This window comes from Rattus norvegicus, chromosome 3 (genome assembly GCF_021556685.1).
Source record: "Rattus norvegicus strain SHRSP/BbbUtx chromosome 3, alternate assembly SHRSP_T2T, whole genome shotgun sequence".
Classification (NCBI taxonomy): domain Eukaryota; kingdom Metazoa; phylum Chordata; class Mammalia; order Rodentia; family Muridae; genus Rattus; species Rattus norvegicus.
The window spans coordinates 28,033,949-28,051,980 of NC_141536.1; the positions used below are offsets into that span (position 1 = coordinate 28,033,949).

Sequence of the window (18,032 nt, forward strand, 5' to 3'; positions counted from 1 at the left end):
TAACACCTATTTCTTATAGTTCACTTTTCTCAAATTAAGCATTTTCTTACACTCTACAAACGTGCAGCTGCCGAGCTCTTCACCAAGGACATTCTGGTCTCTTGTACTATACTTGTCAACCTCTGGGACTTACTTTCTTGTAAGGTTATATCTCCTATGTTATGAGTTCCTTAAGAGTAGAGGTCATGGCAATGTTACCATTATGTTATCATCCACTGCCTAGCTTAGTAGTTTGTACATTATTAAGAAAGACATTAGAGTAAATTGACTCTACCATTAGATTGATTCTCTGTAAGTCTAAACTTTTTACCCCTTCTCTACTAGAGTAAGTGTTTTAGTGCTTCTGGAGCCAGATTCTCTGCATAATCTACATTTTTACATTTGGCTTCCCAAGAACAGTTAGAATCTTTCAACGCGCGCGCGCGCGCGCACACACACACACACACACACACACACACACACCTTAAAACCTATGCACTAATCACTGCACTAATGATCAATCTTGCCTCTGGAGTCAGCAAGTTATTACTTACCTAATATTTTCTAGGCCATAAGGAAATTGACAACCAATTTTACTGGTCAGTTTATTAATAATATGGCTATCTTTTCTTTTTCAGGAAATTTCAAGCCTGCTTGCTCACCTTCATATTTATAGTAAATGTTAACCTCTGTACCTTAAGGACACAGAGTTTCAGAGACTTACTCTTTCAAGCTGCTTCCAAAAAATGTGGGTGTATAACACCATTCTCTTTAACACATCACACCCTGTTTTTCTCTTCTGTAAAATGGCTATGCGCTAAATTCTATTAGTTGAAATCAAGTTGGCCTATCAAGTATTCATATGTCTCTATGGGTCCCATTAGCTCCATTCTCTCTTTCCCCATTTCATGCTATGGTCAGATGCCTATAGTTCTTATGTCTAGAATAGACCTATCTGTTGTCTTCATCATCCATGTCCACTGCTTCTGCCACTGACTTTGACTTTATTGTTTCTTGTAATTGTCCTGAGAAATTCCCTCTCATTCTGACTCTTCTACTAGCAAGGATTTACTACAGATGATTTCATGAATGTGTCCTTTTATGTTGACTGCTATTTATCTGTATGCAGTGCTTATGTAATGGTCTGAAATCCATATATACACACACACACACACACACACACACACACACACACACACACACACACACACACCATACATTGTTAGACAGCTAAAGTAGAGTTTAAAATGCACAGATGAATGATGGCTGTACCCTGGATGATGGTGCTAGCTGTGTATACATTTCTAATAGTTTGGAAAGACTGGTCTACCGAACAACATGATGGATCATGTTTTGGTTTTTGTTTTGTTTTAAATAGACAATTAAACTTGGTTTGGAATTATTACATGCCTCTTGACAAATTGATTTCACCTATCAATAACACATTTTCATATTCACCTGTGAACATTTTGTGGTGAAAAAAAAAAAAGCCAAGGTGTTCAGTTATACGAGAAAACCCAGCCTAAGAATGTTAAAACAGAAATGAACAGACCTCCGGTCTGTGCCCGGAACTGAACTGAACCATTCAAACAGCTCCCTGCACCCAAATCCTGTGGGGGAGAGAGCTGGACTCTCAGAAGTGCAGACACTCTTGAGAACTCAGAGGAGACTACTCTCTGCTCACATTCCTGACCCCAGAGGAAATTGCCTAGTGCCATCTGTGTTCCCCAGGCACAGGGACCTAAGAGCAGTCAAGGGCAGGACCCTTTGGGTTTCTGCCTGCGCGAGAGCTGAAAGACAGTCATCAGGAGTGCTTACACACCTGATAGCAGAGGTAAGACCAACTTTTCTGCTTCAAATGACCTTAGGACACACAAAGGCAGAAGTCCTCTGGGATAGGGCACTTCCAGTTTCTGGCTGTGCCTGGAACTGAACTGAACTGATCCAACAGATCCCTGCACGCAAATCCCATGGGAGAGAGAGCTTAACACCTAGAAGTTCTGACAATCTTGAGACCACAGGACAGACTGTCACTTCTGCCCACCTCTCCCACATCCCTGCCCAAGAGGAAACTGCATACAGGAATCTAGGAGCAGTCAGCAGCAGGAGCCTGCTGGGTCCGGCCTGCGTCTGGAACTGAAGCGAATAGGTCACACAGCTCCCAGCACTCAAACCCTTTGGAGGAAACAGCTGGACCCTCAGAAGTGCGGACATTCCTGTGAACTCAGTGGAGACTACTCTCTGCCCACATTCCCGACCCAAGGGGAAATCTCTCTACTGATTCAATATAGTATTGAAGTCCTAGGCAGGGCAATCGGAGAACAAAAAGAGGTCAAAGGAATAGAAATTGGAAAAGAAGAAGTCAAAATACCATTATTTGCTGCTGATACTATAGTATATATACATTCCACCCGAGAACCCCGACAGCTGATATGAGCTTCGCAAAGGCTGGAGATAAAGTCAAGTTAGTTAAGTGTGCTCTCGGCTCCTGCTGCTGCACAGGCTGCACGGCCACCTCAGAGCCAGGACTGAAGTGTTGCCCAGTCTCCTCTCCCATTCTCTCAGAGGAAGCAAACCTGCACTGTCCTACCATCCCTCTTATGTCACAGGAGAGGCCAGGGCCAGCCTCAGTCTTGTACAGCATATTACTAAAGCTACTAAGAGTTAATTATATTCCAAAAGAAGACTCTGGTTTTAGGGATAGAATAAGATTTTGAGTACTATGGCATTACATGCTATAAAAGAATTCTATCACCCAAGATGTTTCTTTCACAGTAAGAAGCCTGGTAAGCAAAAGTGCTCATTAGTTAAATGTACCTACTGACAGTGGCCATCAGAGTGCTATAGCTGTACTGAAGAGTTGGTGACAAAAAAGATGGTGTCATGAATTGCTGCTCTCTCCTCCAGCAGAGCAAGATGCCCAAAGGAAAGAAGGCCAACGGGAAGAAGGTGGCCCTGACCCCAGTTGTGGTCAAGAAACAGGAGGCCAAAAAGGTGGTCAATCCTTTGTTTGAGAAGAGGCCTAAGAACTTCGGCATCGGGCAGGACATCCAGCCCAAAAGAGATCTCACACGCTTCGTCAAATGGCCCCGCTACATCAGGCTGCAGCAGAAAAGAGCCATCCTCTTTAAGTGGCTCAAAGTACCTCCTGCCATCAACCAGTTCACCCAGGCCCTGGACAGGCAAACAGCGGCTCAGCTGCTTAAGTTTGCTCACAAGTACAGGCCAGAGACAAAGCAGGAGAAGAAGCAAGGGCTGCTGGCCTGAGCTAAGAAGAAAGCTGCTGACAAGGGAGACATCCCAACTAAGAGACCACCTGTCCTCCGAGCAGGGGTCAATACAGTCACCACCTTGGTGGAGAACAAGAAGGCTCAGCTGGAGGTGATTGCCCATGATGTAGACCCATTGAGCTGGTGGTTTTCCTGCCTGCCCTGTGTTGAAAGATGGGGATGCCCTACTGCATCATCAAGAGAAAGGTCAAGCTGGGGCGCCTGGTCCACAGGAAGGCATGCACCACTGTTGCCTTCACACAGGTTAACTCGGAAGACAAGGGTGCTCTGGCTAAGCTGGTGGAAGCTGTTAGGACCAATTATAATGACAGGTATGACGAGATCCGCCACCACTGGGGAGGCAACGTCCTGGGTCCTAAGTCTGTGGTTCTCATTGCTGGAAAAGGCAAAGGCTAAAGAACTCGCCACTAAACTGGGTTAAATGTACACTTAAGTTTTCCGTACATAAATACAATTACAAAATTAAAAAAGAAAAAGAATTGCTTCAGAGATACATGCACCCTCCCCCCAAGAAACAGGAAGCTTGTAAGAGTTATTTAATCGTAAATTCATGGATGATTATTATTTATTTTTACTTTGTGAGTGTACTGTATATACAGTACAGTGTTGTGTGCACACCCATGGACATGCTTGCTGAGGGCAGAGGAGAACTTCCAGTGTCCTCCTCAATTACCCTCTGCCCCAGGGCCTTGAGATGAGGTCATTTTCTGACCTGCAAGTTCATCATTTCAGCGAGGCAGACCAGTCTGTGAGCACCCAGCATGTACCTGGCATTCTTATCCATTGTGCCATCTTCCCAGTCCCTAATTATTTTAAATGCACATTTTCATCAGAAAATGTAGAAAGACAGTTATAGACTTAGTTCTGATATTTAGTAGCAGCATTCCAGAAGAAACTGAAACTTAATTTTCTTCTCTGCAACAATATGTCTAAAATACCCAGCCCAAAGCTTCCTGAGGGATTCAGGGAGATGATGTGTGAAGGGAGAATTCACAGTGCCTGGTAAACAGTAAACACACTTAATAAGGAATGTCTACTGTTTGTATCACCACCACCATCTTCATCACCTTCTGTCAGCTCTCAGAAACTGGAGAGTTACAGGTCTTGTAGTTAAGTTTACTGATCATCGTATTGGAGAACACTTGTTTGTTATATTTTTAATTGATCATTAAAATTATATATTTAATGCTACTTATAACAATACACGGAAACATAATAAAACATGGAAGCAGAACTGAAAACATCCATCTAAAGCACCAGTCTGCCTTAAACTCAGATAAGAGGCATAACTCTTATGAAAATAACTCAAAATGTTATTTTCAATATTAATATGACTTAAACTAAACTTTGTGCTTGTGTATGAGGCATGAATTCACACCAAAATGTTCTTCTCAAGACTTTATGCTAATTCAGTCAAATGTTACCACAAGTCCAGGCATTCAAGGCACTATCAGCCCAGTCACCCTTGCATCAGTTCTCAACAACTAATCCAAACGCCAAGTTTCACTTAGCTGTGTGATTCCTTTCTGGGTACAGTTCAGACACTCTCAAGCTCTGTGACACCTTACCAAGCTCTATAATATCTGCAAGTGAAGCTGTGGGAGCAGACTGTCACGTCTTCCTTTCGCTTCCTCGGAGCTATCCAAGACAGTAAGCAGAACTGAAAACAATAGATGAACACCGCTGGAAGACATAAACCTGAGAAACTCCACAAAGCCGGAGAGGCTGCTTAAAGGTGAGATCAAGTAAGCACAGGTGAGAGTGAGAGCTGGTCCATGCCTCACCGAGGGTAAGGCCTGGGCTCCCTTGGTGAGCACCGCCACAGCTGCTGGTGCTTTTCCTGTGCCCAGTTTGATGGAAGGGGTGAATGGCACGTGAAGGTCCGACAATAACCTGCAGGATTTCCTTCTCTCCTTTCGCCATGTTGATGACAGAGACAGAAATTAAGTTAACCATGTTTGCTGGCAAGCATTTTTATCTGCAGAGCCATCTTGCTAGGCCCTGGAAATATATGTGTGTGTGTGTGTGTGTGTGTGTGTGTGTGTGTGTGTGTGTGTGTGTATGATTCTTTTTTCTCTCTCTCTCTTTTTAAAGTGGCATTTGTAGCATACCAATCTATGTGATAAATTTGTCACAAAGATTTGACATTAAGTGGACATCAAGTTATGGTGCTATTTTAATTAGGAAAAGCACGATGCATATCTGTATAGGATGTAAATTTGTGAAGTAGAATTGAAGAACTACCTTTTTTCTTTATTGCTATAGAAGTTCTCCAGTGTTCATTCCAGTTTTGTTTCACATTTTTATAGTCAGCTCCTTTACTGACAATTTTTAAAGTTACAACTCGAGTAGGTGTTAGTTAATTTCACATTTTGGAATATTAAGCTAAAGTACAATTTTTAACCATTTAGATGAAATTACTGAGTTCATATTACTTATTAAACTCATGAGTAGTAAGTGCCCTTGGCGAGTGCTTAAGTTGAGTATTAATTGCTCTTCAGAAGGCTGCTAGGGAGACCCATCTAATTTTCAGAAATGACTGAAGACAAAACACATGTGTTTGGTTCTAGACTCTGTTTAACTGGCATTGCCTTTGCTATCCTATTGAGAGTCTAATGGTTGAGAACAACAGAATCTTGCACCTTCCTTTTGGCCTGGGGACAAGTGAGTTCTTGTCTAAGTTAAGGAACTGATCTGGTGAAGGAGAACTAGGCACCCTCTGTCACACAGGCTTTGAGCCAGATGCTAGGGTACAAGCATGATCAGTGGGGCAGAAGAGTCCACCTTCAAGGACTGCAGGGTCGAGTCGACCCAGAGGCTGCTGTGCAGTGTGCTGTGCTCTACATGTCAGAAGGAAGTCTGTCACCCACCACATCGCACCTGCTACAGCACAGTGCCTCCCTCACACACCTCAGGTGGCACTTCTCCACGTTCTCATAGTAGTAAGGTATTGTGCTCATAGTAGCTATGTCCTAAACATATTGATATGAGTAGATAGTAAGTGAAAATTCCATTTTAGAGATTTATTTTGTAAAAGGAACTAAAAAAGAAAGTTTCTTCTGATTATAAAAATCTCTGGAGAGCTAATATTGAGATATTAGGAAGGACTAACACCATTAGGTGGTTAAGTCTAAAGATGCATCTTCTATTCTTTTGGGATTAGAAGAGACATTATGTTCAGATGGTTAAGAGAAGCAAGACCAAGCAGACCAGAAAATTTCTGAATGTAAAGAGTATGCAGAAGGGAGAATCCATGTGATCTTGCACATGGACACTTGGGGCATCTGGGAATGACGTCACAGAGCACTCAGCAGGTGTGAGGAATGTGTGAAACTGTGACAGGGAGAGCCTGAAGAACCTCTACCACTCCACAGCACTCAGGGTGGTGTTCTCAGGGAGGACAGCACTCACTCCAGGTTGGCCGTTCCACACAGCTTCTCACCATGGCTGGAGGCCAGCATTCTTTAGACCAGGGTAGGGCTTGGGGGTCCAAACCCCCTTAAGAAGTTCACTGCAGTCAGGTGCAGCTCCAGGCCCTGCATCTTTTTGTGTCCATGTGTGTAATTTTACTTTTTAATTTAATTAAAAATTTTTGAGAATTTCATTGACTATTGTATTTTCGACATTTCCGTATGTTTCCCCTACCTACTCCTGTGTTCTCCTCACTTTTCCCCCCAAACTCTTGACCTTTTTAAAATTATTATCACATATATATGCATATAGAAATACAACTTGCTTGATCCATTTACTCCTGCTGTACGGATGTGGCTGTGAGTAGATAAGCTATCAGGGGCTCATCCCTGGAGAAGACGGAACTTTCTTTCAGCAGTCATTAATTGCTTGTGGCTTTCATTTAGAAGTAGGGCTCTCTAAGAGTCACAGATAGATAGATAATGAAAATGTGGTGCATATATACAACAGAATTCTACTCAGCTGTAAAGAAAAATGACATAATGCCATTGGTAGGTAAATGGATTGAATTAGGAAATGTTATACTGAGTGAGATAACCTAGACTCAGAAAGACAGAGAAGCATGTCTCATTTCTGAGTCCCAGTCCTCCGTCTCTAGATGTAAGTATATAATGTGGAGTCACCACAAGAGCCAGGAAAGTAGAAAGGAATCATGGGAGGAGAAGGAGTCCTAGAGATGGGCATAGTAGAACATAAGTGAAAAGATAAGTGGGGAAATCTAGGCATTTAACTGGGGAAGGACAAAGAACACTAAGGATGTTGAGAAAGCAATGCAGAAACATTATCTTATCCTTCCTTAAAAATGCTGCACGCATTTAAAATGCAGGTAGAGTATACTCTTCTTGAGAGCGTGGCAGTGGTAGGTTTCCCTCTAGAGTCCATAGTCGTATAAGCTAATACTGGAATAAGTTTGTAGTACTCACCTCCTGTAGAATTCCCTCCTGTAAGCAGTCTTATGTCCAATTAGATGGCTGTTGGCTGTTGGTTACTTGGAGGATGTAAGTGCCACTATTAGACCTTTAGGAATATCTTGCCATAGGAACAGGAGTAAGGACAGTCTATAGTTTCTGCCCTTAGGTAAGATTATTTTGTAGACATACAAAGAGAAGACAGTTAAGTCTTTATTTCTGAGACTGAGGTCTAAAATAATTTTTGGAGAATTATAAACAGTCCAGTTTCAGTAACACTGTTCTTACCACCCAAGCCACAAAATACAGAGACAGAACAGTCCCTAGGCTGGGGACACAGAGCATATGCAGAGGTGCTTATAGGAAGACATTCACTGAACAGTGACGATCACACTGACGAACACTGATGAGGGGACAGCAAAGTAGTCAGCCCTGGCTACTAGACTGCAGAAAAGCAACTGCTTTGCTGACACCCCTGTGGTCATCGTGAGGATATAAAAATAGTTTATTTTTATATTTATAATTTATTATCTTATATCTATAGATATAAAAATAGTTATTCAGAATGCAGTTAGGGATTATACTGATTTAGTAAAATGGTAGTTGCAGGTTTTCCAACCAAGATCCATGACTTTACTAGTCCTTGGTAGTTGGCTAGGTTTCTAGTAGCAGGCATAATTTTCTTTTGTTAAGCAGGTGCTACGTCCAATGAGAGAGCTGTTGGCTACTGCCAGGGCAAGCACACCATTACTCATCCCTAAGGATAAGGGCTTCTCGTAACCAGTGTTAGTGCTTTTGTTGGGTGGTCTTTGACTCTTGAAGGCAGCATTTACTACATACATACATACATACATACATACATACATACATACATACATACATATATTTGTGTATATGCACACAGAGACTTAATGCGTATCATAGTTTTTTTAATAAGGGAGTTAGTAATAGTTGTTGAATTTTATATTTCTTACCATTTTATCTCATCCTTCTTCTGTATTTGTCTCTCTCTTCTTCCCTAATTAGGGCCCACTTTCCCCATTTCCCTGATCAGATCACTTCTATTCTGCTATTCCCCTCTGTATTGTGTGACCCCTACCCCAGCAATGGACCCTGTTTACTTTTCTGGTTTTTATGGTGACTCCAGGATATGTGGTTACATCTGAGGACTGGAGCTAAGAGTCTCTGATGAAAGAGAATGTGTGATGTTTGTCTTTCTAGGTCTGGGTTACCTCATTCAATATGGTCTTTTCTAGTTCCATCCATTCTTTTTAGCTCATTGATTAGCTAGGATTATAGGCTTATGTCACAAGGACTGGCTCTCTCCCATCCCCCATGGTATTTAACCGTCTAAAGCATCCACATGTTAAGACCTACTCACTGTTACCATGCATGTGAAGAGCAGGAGGGAAGGGACAGAATGCATGGAAGCAAAGCCATAAGGATAGAAGCCACAGCTTCATGAAGTCATCCTCTGTAAGTTTCCTCGCTTCTATCAGCCCACTGAGGGACCAAGCTACAACCTGAGGTGAGAACTCAGTGCAAAGCAGCTCAGGGAAGGATGCTATCTTAGCATTTGACAAAGGCAAATGCATGCATGCTCCCTTTGATAAACCCACATAACAAGGCACTAATCGGAACATCCCATGCCATTTAATATCAAAAGCACAAGCAGGACTGGAGAGACAGGTGCTGACCTGTTAAAGAGTTCCTGCTGCTCTTCCATAGGACATGAGTCCAGTCCCCATTCACATCAGGCAGCTCAAAACTGTCTGGGCCTCAGCATGTGCACATACTCACACACACACACAAACCAGACACAATTAAACATAAGAATAAAGCTTTACAATATAAAAGCACAAGGTACCAAAATCAGCAGTGCCAAGTGGGAAGATGACAGTAGACCCACAAGTTTCAGATACTGGGATTATCAAATAGGAAACATAAAAGCATCTGCAGTCAGTGTTTGAAGAAAAAATAAATAGATGACAAATAAAGAAATATTAAAAATGACTGAAGAGTTTGAAAGTAGAAGTAAAGGAAGTTGGACAAATAAAAATAATAAATGAAATTAGTCAAAGGGAGTAATTAATAGCAAATTTGAGAGAACAAGACCAGATGGCAGAACACAAGGATGTGGATGAGAAAAGTTAAGGATCATGAGGAAAGGAAAAAGATCAAGGGCCAGGGTCTTTCAGGAGAGAAGGCAGGATGAAGGAGAGGTGGTAACTGAAGACGCAATGTAAGTGACTTCCACAAGTGATACAGACAAAACCCCTATGACTTAAAATGGCTGACAAACTTCATGGGAGACAGGCAGGACTGGAGGGATGGATAGAGTGGGGGAGGAAGAGAGACAAAGAAAAAAGAAGGCTCCTAGATGGATCAGAGTGAAGGGGAATAACAAAGAGACAAAATCTTCAAAGTGGCTTCAGGGGGAGAGACAGTTGAATTAACTTGTAAATATCTGAGGAGATGTAGGCTTATCTTAGAGCATTAGACTCGGCAAAATCCCCTTAACAATAGAGAAAAAAATGCTTAGAAAAGAACCTGTCACTGACAGTGACTCAGTGGAAACGACTCTCAAGAATGCCCAGGGAAGCTGGGCAGTGATGGTGCTCGCCTGTAGTCCAAGCACTTGGGGGCAGAGGCAGGTGGATCTCTATGACCAAGGATGCACAGAGAAATCCTATCTTGAAAAACCAAAAACATCACCACCACCACCACCACCGCCGCCACCGCCACCACCACCTACAAGATGTCCAGGGAAAAAAGAGGGCGTAAAGTAAAAAACAGGAAAGCAAGAAAAGAAAGAATGTATGTAGGTCTGTAATTACTTAACAATCCCAGGAGTGTGTAAATCCAAAACAGAAATTTGGGTTGCAAGTTCTAGCAAGTGTGTCCATATGAAACAATTCATATGTAATTTTCAGAGAAGGCAAATCTAAATATTACACTTGATCTTAGCCAAAAGGCCGAGAAGCAATTGCAAATCTAAATATTAATATGCAAGCATGACTTCCTAGGAACAGGTAAACTATGTAGCAAAGTGATTTATTCTGAGTTGATGGAATATTCTAAAATATAATCTATGTTATGCCCTGGAAACTATAGATTTACAAAAAGTCATTGGATTGTATATATGAACAAGGTAAATTATGGTCTATAATACTAGCTTCTTGTTACTACAACAAAACACCAGAGGCAATGATCTTTAAGGGAAGAAAGGAATAATTTACCTTGCAGTTCTGGGATCTCACATTTGGGCCACTGGCTGGATAGCAGTAGCAAGACATGAGTACTAGAACCTTTTATACAAAGGCAGGAAGAAGAGCTTCTAGGCCTGAGGTCTTATAATTCCCTCTCACTGCAATGAGGAGCAATCTGAGGACCTCCCACTAGCTGAGCCTGTTAGGGCTTCTCGGTCCCAACACTGACTGCCCTCTCTGCACCAAGCTATCACAGTCATGGTGCATATTCACAGCATGTCATACACGAAAGCATTTATTACTATCAATTTTTTAAAAGCAAAGTGCAAGTGAAAATAGTAAGTATGAGTGGAAATGCATTTACCAGGTTATGTGTCTAAACTGCATTCTTACTGCTAAAATTATACATTGCTAGTTTCTCTTTTCCACCTGAATTTTGTGTACTGTTAATCAGTTTTCATCTGACAGCCAGAACTGCATGCTTCCCTTGTCTGGTAAAATGCACATGCATTCTGAAATGCTTAAGTCCAATAAGCAGATGCAATACCTCATAGCTACTGGGCTGAGAGCATGTTCCAGACTGAACTTACCAAGCATGGATCCTAACTTGTAGTCTTACTGTGTGGCAGACTGTCTAGACGGCAAGCCCCTCTGCTATCTACCAGTCCATTAGTCAGATTCGAGGCACTATGACATATATCAGACATGAACAATGTAAGTGAGCGAAGGTTTGCTTTGTCTCTCTTTTAGCTTGAGGCAATGTAGATCTCCTGGCTGGTAGGGCAGGCTGTTTACCTCAGGGCAGTAAGGCACAGCAAGAAAGGTGAACCTCCTTTTTATTTGGTCCAGACCTTAGATTATGGGATGGTACTGACATATTTGTGATGGTTCTTCTCCATTATTCATCGTCTGGAACTGTTCTCACAGGTTCCAGGTACATTTTAACAAATGCTTGCATGTTTAGAGCCCACCATTGCTTTAGAATCTACATGTGCATGAATGCTGGGATATATCTTTTTGTTTCTGGCTTACTTCTCTTAATATATTGTTCTTCAGGTTTATCCACTTTATCACAAATGTCAGGATCTATTCTATTTTTATTTGCTAAATAGTATTCCATGGTGTATGACTACTCTATTTTCTTTCCATCATTCTGGTTGATTCCATATCTTAGCTATCATAAATAGATTGATTTGACTTTCTTTTGGATTCACAGTATGGGATTGTTGGATCACATAATCTATTTTTAATTTTGTGAGGAATGTTTATTCTGATTTCCATAATGGCTGTACGAATATACATTCCTACCACAGTATAGAATATATATCCTGTCTTACTCAGTGATTTATTGCTGTGATGAGACACCATGACAAAGTAACCTGGGGAGGAAAGGGTTTATTCAGTTTAACCTTCCACAATGCAGTTCATCACTGAAGGAAGTCAGGACAAGAACTGAAATAGGGCAGGAACCTGCAAACAGGAGCTGACGCACAGGTCATGAAGGGGTGCTGCTTTCCTATAGAACCCAGGCCCACTAGCCTAGATATGGAATCAACCATAATGGGCTTGGCTCTTCCCCATTCATCACTAACTGAGAAAAGGCCTTACAGTTGGATCTCATGGAGGCATTTCCTCAACTGAGGGCCTCTGATGACTCTAGCTGTGTCAGGTTGACATAAGACTAGTCAGTACATATTCCCATCCTCTTCTTACATTCTGGTCAACACATTTTTAAATGATTATTCTGACCTTGGCTTACCCCGTAGTACTGACTGTCTGTGTCTTTAGTTAATGTCTTCAGGTCACCAAGCCATCTCTAAGTCACGTGATTTATTTTCTTGCTATCTAGGCACCATCATTATTACTCAAAAGCTTACGGCATCCATCTTGTTAAAAATAGAAATAATTTGTGATATTTACAGTGTGAGTGCTTGAAGTAAAAGTTCAGAAAAAAAAAAGCCTTTCCATGTAGGTTTAGTAATACCCTAACAGTCACACAATGAGAAGTGACAGTTGGTAGCCTGCCTTTGAGATACTTCATTTCCAAGCCAGCCACTTAGAAGTGTTTCTTCTGTAGTTTAATTCCATTTTTTTGCACAGTATGTACTTGTTTTGGTAGGCTGAAAATGGAGACAAAAAAAGATGACTTTATTTAGCTGTATCGTTCTTTTTCTTTTTCTAGGAGAGTTAAGAAAAATGGATTTTAACCAATAGGAGATAGGCAAGAATAAGAGTCCTGTGTCAGCTAATGAAGTGCTTGGCTTAATCCACTAATAAAAATAGTCAATGCTGGTTTATTAGGATTTCTTTTCTTGGCCAGGAACTGTGTGAGCTAGCTCATTTTCATATATCATCTTTAATCTTGTAACACAGGCTACATTATCCCCTTCTTCTAAAGAAGGAACTGACTGACACTAGAGAGTGGGTGACCTGTCTTCAGACATGATGCAAAGGACAATCACAACTAGGGTAAAGGCTCTGTCAAAACTGTGTAGGAGGGCACAACTGATATCCTTAGACTTAGAATAAATTCAGTGTTTAAAATCAGGAAGCTAAAATTTAAATTTAAAGTCTAGCATATTAAAAATTCTTTAAAGAAGTTGTACATATCTTGCTAATAATTCCCAGGTTGCTATCCTCAGCCCTTCTTTCTCATCGGACTGACACTTGGGTATCAATGTTCGGTTAGAAATTTCTAGTTGCAGGCCAAAACCATCTTTCTAATGTAACAGGTTTTCCACCTCACTAAATAAATAGCACCTTCATTTGCCCAGTACAGCCAAAATCTTCAGGTGTATCCTGGCTTCTTCTGTTATCACTACTGCTCCTGAGACCACCTGAGGCGGGCTCACACGGCCAGAGAACGCATAAAATCCTTGTTTGTAATACCAGGATGGTAGACATATGACAAGTGGCCTTGCTATCCATCCAGCATTATCCAATGTTCCAGAACTATCATCATCAAGTGACAGCTCTGTCTAGATGGACAGGAAGAGGAGCACGAGAGATTGCCGGGATGTCTCCTGCTGTCCTAGCTTGGAAGCAGCTCTCTCATTCTGAGGAAATGCTAAGATTCAATCAGGCAGCTACCCCAAAGAGACTAGAAAGTGTGCTCCAACTGTCTTCCCAAGGAAAAGAGAGCGTAATTTAGGGAACACCTACAGTCTTTGTCTTCTGCTCTCACTCTTGGGCTTCACACCCTGGGGACTCTTGCTGAAACCACAGACTGGTCCCAGCTGAAGAACACAGCCAATCTCAGAATAGACTGTTTCAAAACCAGCAACATTCAGGGTGTCAGTCAGCTACTGTGGCAAGCTTGGAGTTACCATGGCATGCCAACCTGAGGACAAGCAATTAGTGCATATAGTACTAACACTGCATGCCAATCCCAGGATGCATAACAGTGTGTGCAAGGGTTGATGAGGACTGTCTCCTAAAAAAGTATCTGAAGACTTCACTGTGAGAGGAATATGACTTTTGAGAGAGAAAAGTAATCCTAAGAAACACAGTAGTTGTAGGGTTATGGGGTCCCACCTCTGTTCCACCACAGGGCTCGGCCACTTGGGGAGGAAGGATATGGGATGCTGACTGCCTTTGCTGGGTGGGTCTTGGTCTGTAGGGAAGCCCCAGGACACCACTCCCAGGGTGGGAAAGCATAGTCTGAGGTGTGGGACAGGGTCCCAGAGCCTGTGAGGCCTTGTGTGTGTGTGTGTGTGTGTGTGTGTGTGTGTGTGTGTGTGTGTGTGTGTGTGTGTAGGAGGGGGAACTAGTCCTGGGGGATGGTCCTTGGCTTATCAGTGGATGGCTTGAGCTTGGGCTTGATTTGGTGATCATGGCTGGGAGCACAGAGAGGTCTTCTACAGGAGATTAGACAGCAGCTCTATAAGCAAAGGCCTTCTCCATGGCTCCCTACGGTGGAACCTGATGAGAAGAGGCAGTCCATGGTTTTAAGGCATTTATTGTGATGGCGGAAAGTGGATGTATAGAACCATACCCCACTTCTCAGGGTGGGCCTTAGATTAAATACCTTTTGTAGGGAGGAGTGTCTGGGAAGGAGAGTTTATTGGCTAAGCCTCCAGGCCTTTAGGTACCTCATTAAAATGGAGATCTGTCTTGAGCCTATGTGACCTATGGTCACATCTTCTACCTGTGGAGGGGCTTGGGGCCTTGCTCTTACGTGACTGATGGTCACAAATCTATGGAGGACTACAGCTAGTGACAGGGCCTGGTGCCTGGGAATCAGGCAAACATCTACTGTCCCTTCAGTGTCTCTGTGGCTTCTAGTCTTAGCTCAGGGAGGAACCAGGCTACCTTTCATGGTCCCACAAGTAGTCACTTTAATTTCAGGTGAGGGAGCATCAGTACGAATTCTACATCCTGTAAGGCTTAATCAATGGTTTTTAATCTTAAAAACAGTTTATAACATGCAATTTTGGTTTAGAGCTAAAGAGGCTAAGTGTTTTGGAGACAAAGACTAGAGAGACCCCGTTTGCTTTTGTGTGTGTCCATTAGGTCCCAGAAGTGAAGGAAGTGGCAAGAAGAGGCTTCAGAGAAGGCTGGGATGAGGAAGACGGAACAGTACCCAGTGCTTTGAATCTGTTTCTCCTCTGTAAACATCCCACTTTCAACATAACGGCTTTTTAAAGAAATAAGAAAATAAAGCTTCAAGAAGGGTCTTGATACATTATTTATGAACATATCAAGTAAAAAAAAAACACTACTCGGTTTTTTAAAAAGTCAATTAGGAACTAAAATTTTAAGGTTTAAGTGCTACTCAGCCTTCTGCAAGAAGGATATTTCAAATCACCAAAACCACTTTCCCAAAGTTTCTGTTTCTGAAGGTCAAATAACTATGTAACTGCTTAATAAAGAGGAGAGGAGGTCCCTGTAAACACGGTAGGTCTTACAGGCTTACGTGCCGCTCCTTAGGTGAGGCATTAGCACAGCTTATTTATTTTCATTGCCAAGGCTTTTATTTGCTCACTCCCTTGTGGTAAAACTGATTTCCATGATGATTCCCTTCTTAATTTTAATACCCCTTTTACTCATCATATAGACATAAGAATTTTCCATAAAATAATGAAATCCCTGCAAAGGAAATGAAGGCAACTCAGAGTAAAGTATCCTAGCTTTTTTTCAATTAATTGATCCACTGACATGCTCATGTAAGATTTTTTTTAAACCTAGGAAAATAAGGTTAATTAACATAAAAGAGCCTCACTCTTCTAGATGCTGAATTTTGTATTTTACCCATGCTGCCTTAAGTGCCTTGATTTCCCAGTAATGACCCAGTTCTCCTAATGAGGCACATTAACCCCTGGCTGTAGCTGTCCAGGACTTAATTGTGAACTGCAGCTGGAATAGAGGAGTGTGCCAATCAGCAGGTATGCGCTGTATTAACTCATGTCATTTCAACCCTGGTAAAGAAATGTGTTGCTAGGGCAACAGGAAGATCCGCTCCCTCAGTATCCCCTCCACTCCTGAATAACCAGTGGGCCCCTGCACTCACTGGGAGGAAACTGTCTTTCACACCAAGCTTAGGAAAAAAGGAAATTAACTGCATGTAACCATAATTAGAAGTAACATCATGGACCATCTTAGAAACATATCTAAATTAATGAAAAAGGACAGCAAAGAAAGACATGCTTTTGAAGAAGACTGTGACACACCATTTCCTTCAACAGAGGATGGGCACTTCGAGGGACTCCCTAACCGAACACAACTCTCTAACATCTGCCTCTTTGTGTGAATTTCTTCTTTTGTTTAACCAATAAGTGATGCTAAAATGAAAATGAATATGGTTGAAATAGCTAATTAGTTGCAGAGTCAACAAGGACAAAATGAAGCAGGGCACCCCCTAAATAACTTTTAATAGTCTACCTGGGAAATCTTTGGGCTGGGTAAGGAAAGAGACTGGCCACTGAGCCTCACCTACAAAACCGACAAAAGCCACAGGATCCCATTTACTTGGATTTTGGTTAGAGTTTAAAAAGTGATTTTAGTGGATATTTCTAGTATTAGCACTCGGATTATGGTGAAGAAGCGGGTAGAAGGCATTCTATAGCAATCTTCCTCCTAGATTAATTTTTAATGACAACTGAGAAATTAGTTTGGTTCTTCATCAATTCGAGGCTTTTCCCCCAAATGCTATCATCTCTGTTACAATGAGTTGTTCAGTTTTAACACACTCATGAAGGATTTTTATTTACAAGTTCCATGATATTTTATACAGAAGAGGTCGGAGCAGAAGTCAGAGGCCTTCTAAAGCAGTGCTGATCACACGGCTGCCTCCACCTGTGCTCTTGGATACTGACTGACTCCACTTATGTCTGCAGCCATCCCTCCTACTGCCTGAGCAGGTGACAGCTCATCGGCCACTGGTGACTACCTGCAATCACTGAGTCCTCTCGTGTCATTCACTCTGAAACAACCTCACACCCACTCAAAAGCCTGTGTCTCTAGCCTAGCAGGCTTTGGTACTTACAAATGGCATCATTTAAATCATGATGCAAGTGACAAGGTAGCATGTAGAAAGTATGAAGTTCTATTCCATGCCTATAGAGTATACAGAACTGCACAATGCACACAGGGCAGGGCCTGCCACAGGGAAAGCAATTCCATTTAGCTATGCACTCATCTGTCTACACGCCCATACATACAAGTGAGCCATCTACTTGCTAACCCAGTCGTAATGATAATTGAAGTATCTGGTCAACATGGGAAACAGGAAGAGGCAAAGGGAGACGTGAGTCTTCAGTGGTTATGTTATAATCGTATCGGACTCAAACATCTTCACAGTAACTGTAGGTTTGTGAAGTGTAGACACATTTTTAACCACATTAAGCAAAGAAAGGGCAATGGGAACTTTAGTTAAAGTTACTCTAGTGATAACATCACCAAGATAATGACAGGTACAAGTTGTTTATCCGACCTCACATGTAATAGGTCAAACTTATACCAAGAAGCAGACAAGCTTGGATCCTATCAACTTTGCTGATACATTCTGTAGTCTGGGAAACAGTCAGCAAAGAGACTGTAAGTAGGTAACAGGAATTATACATGGAGATTAGGTAAGGTTTATTTTTTTTTATTACTTATTTTTGTACTGTTTCCTACTTCATATAAAATCCTATATAAAAGAAAATTGTAGAATTGTATAACAGCGTCAAATTATT

The 18,032-nt window shown here is 41.8% G+C and overlaps 1 protein-coding gene and 2 pseudogenes across 50 annotated transcripts in view; 1 reads left to right on the top strand and 2 right to left on the bottom strand.

Moving 5' to 3' along the window:
* The window catches only part of Qtman (queuosine-tRNA mannosyltransferase), a 390,738-nt gene that overhangs the window by 41,420 nt on the left and 331,286 nt on the right, over positions 1 to 18,032 (bottom strand).
* LOC147995450 (large ribosomal subunit protein eL8 pseudogene) lies at positions 2,872 to 3,690 on the top strand (annotated as a pseudogene).
* Rnu2-18 (RNA, U2 small nuclear 18) lies at positions 10,496 to 10,635 on the bottom strand (annotated as a pseudogene).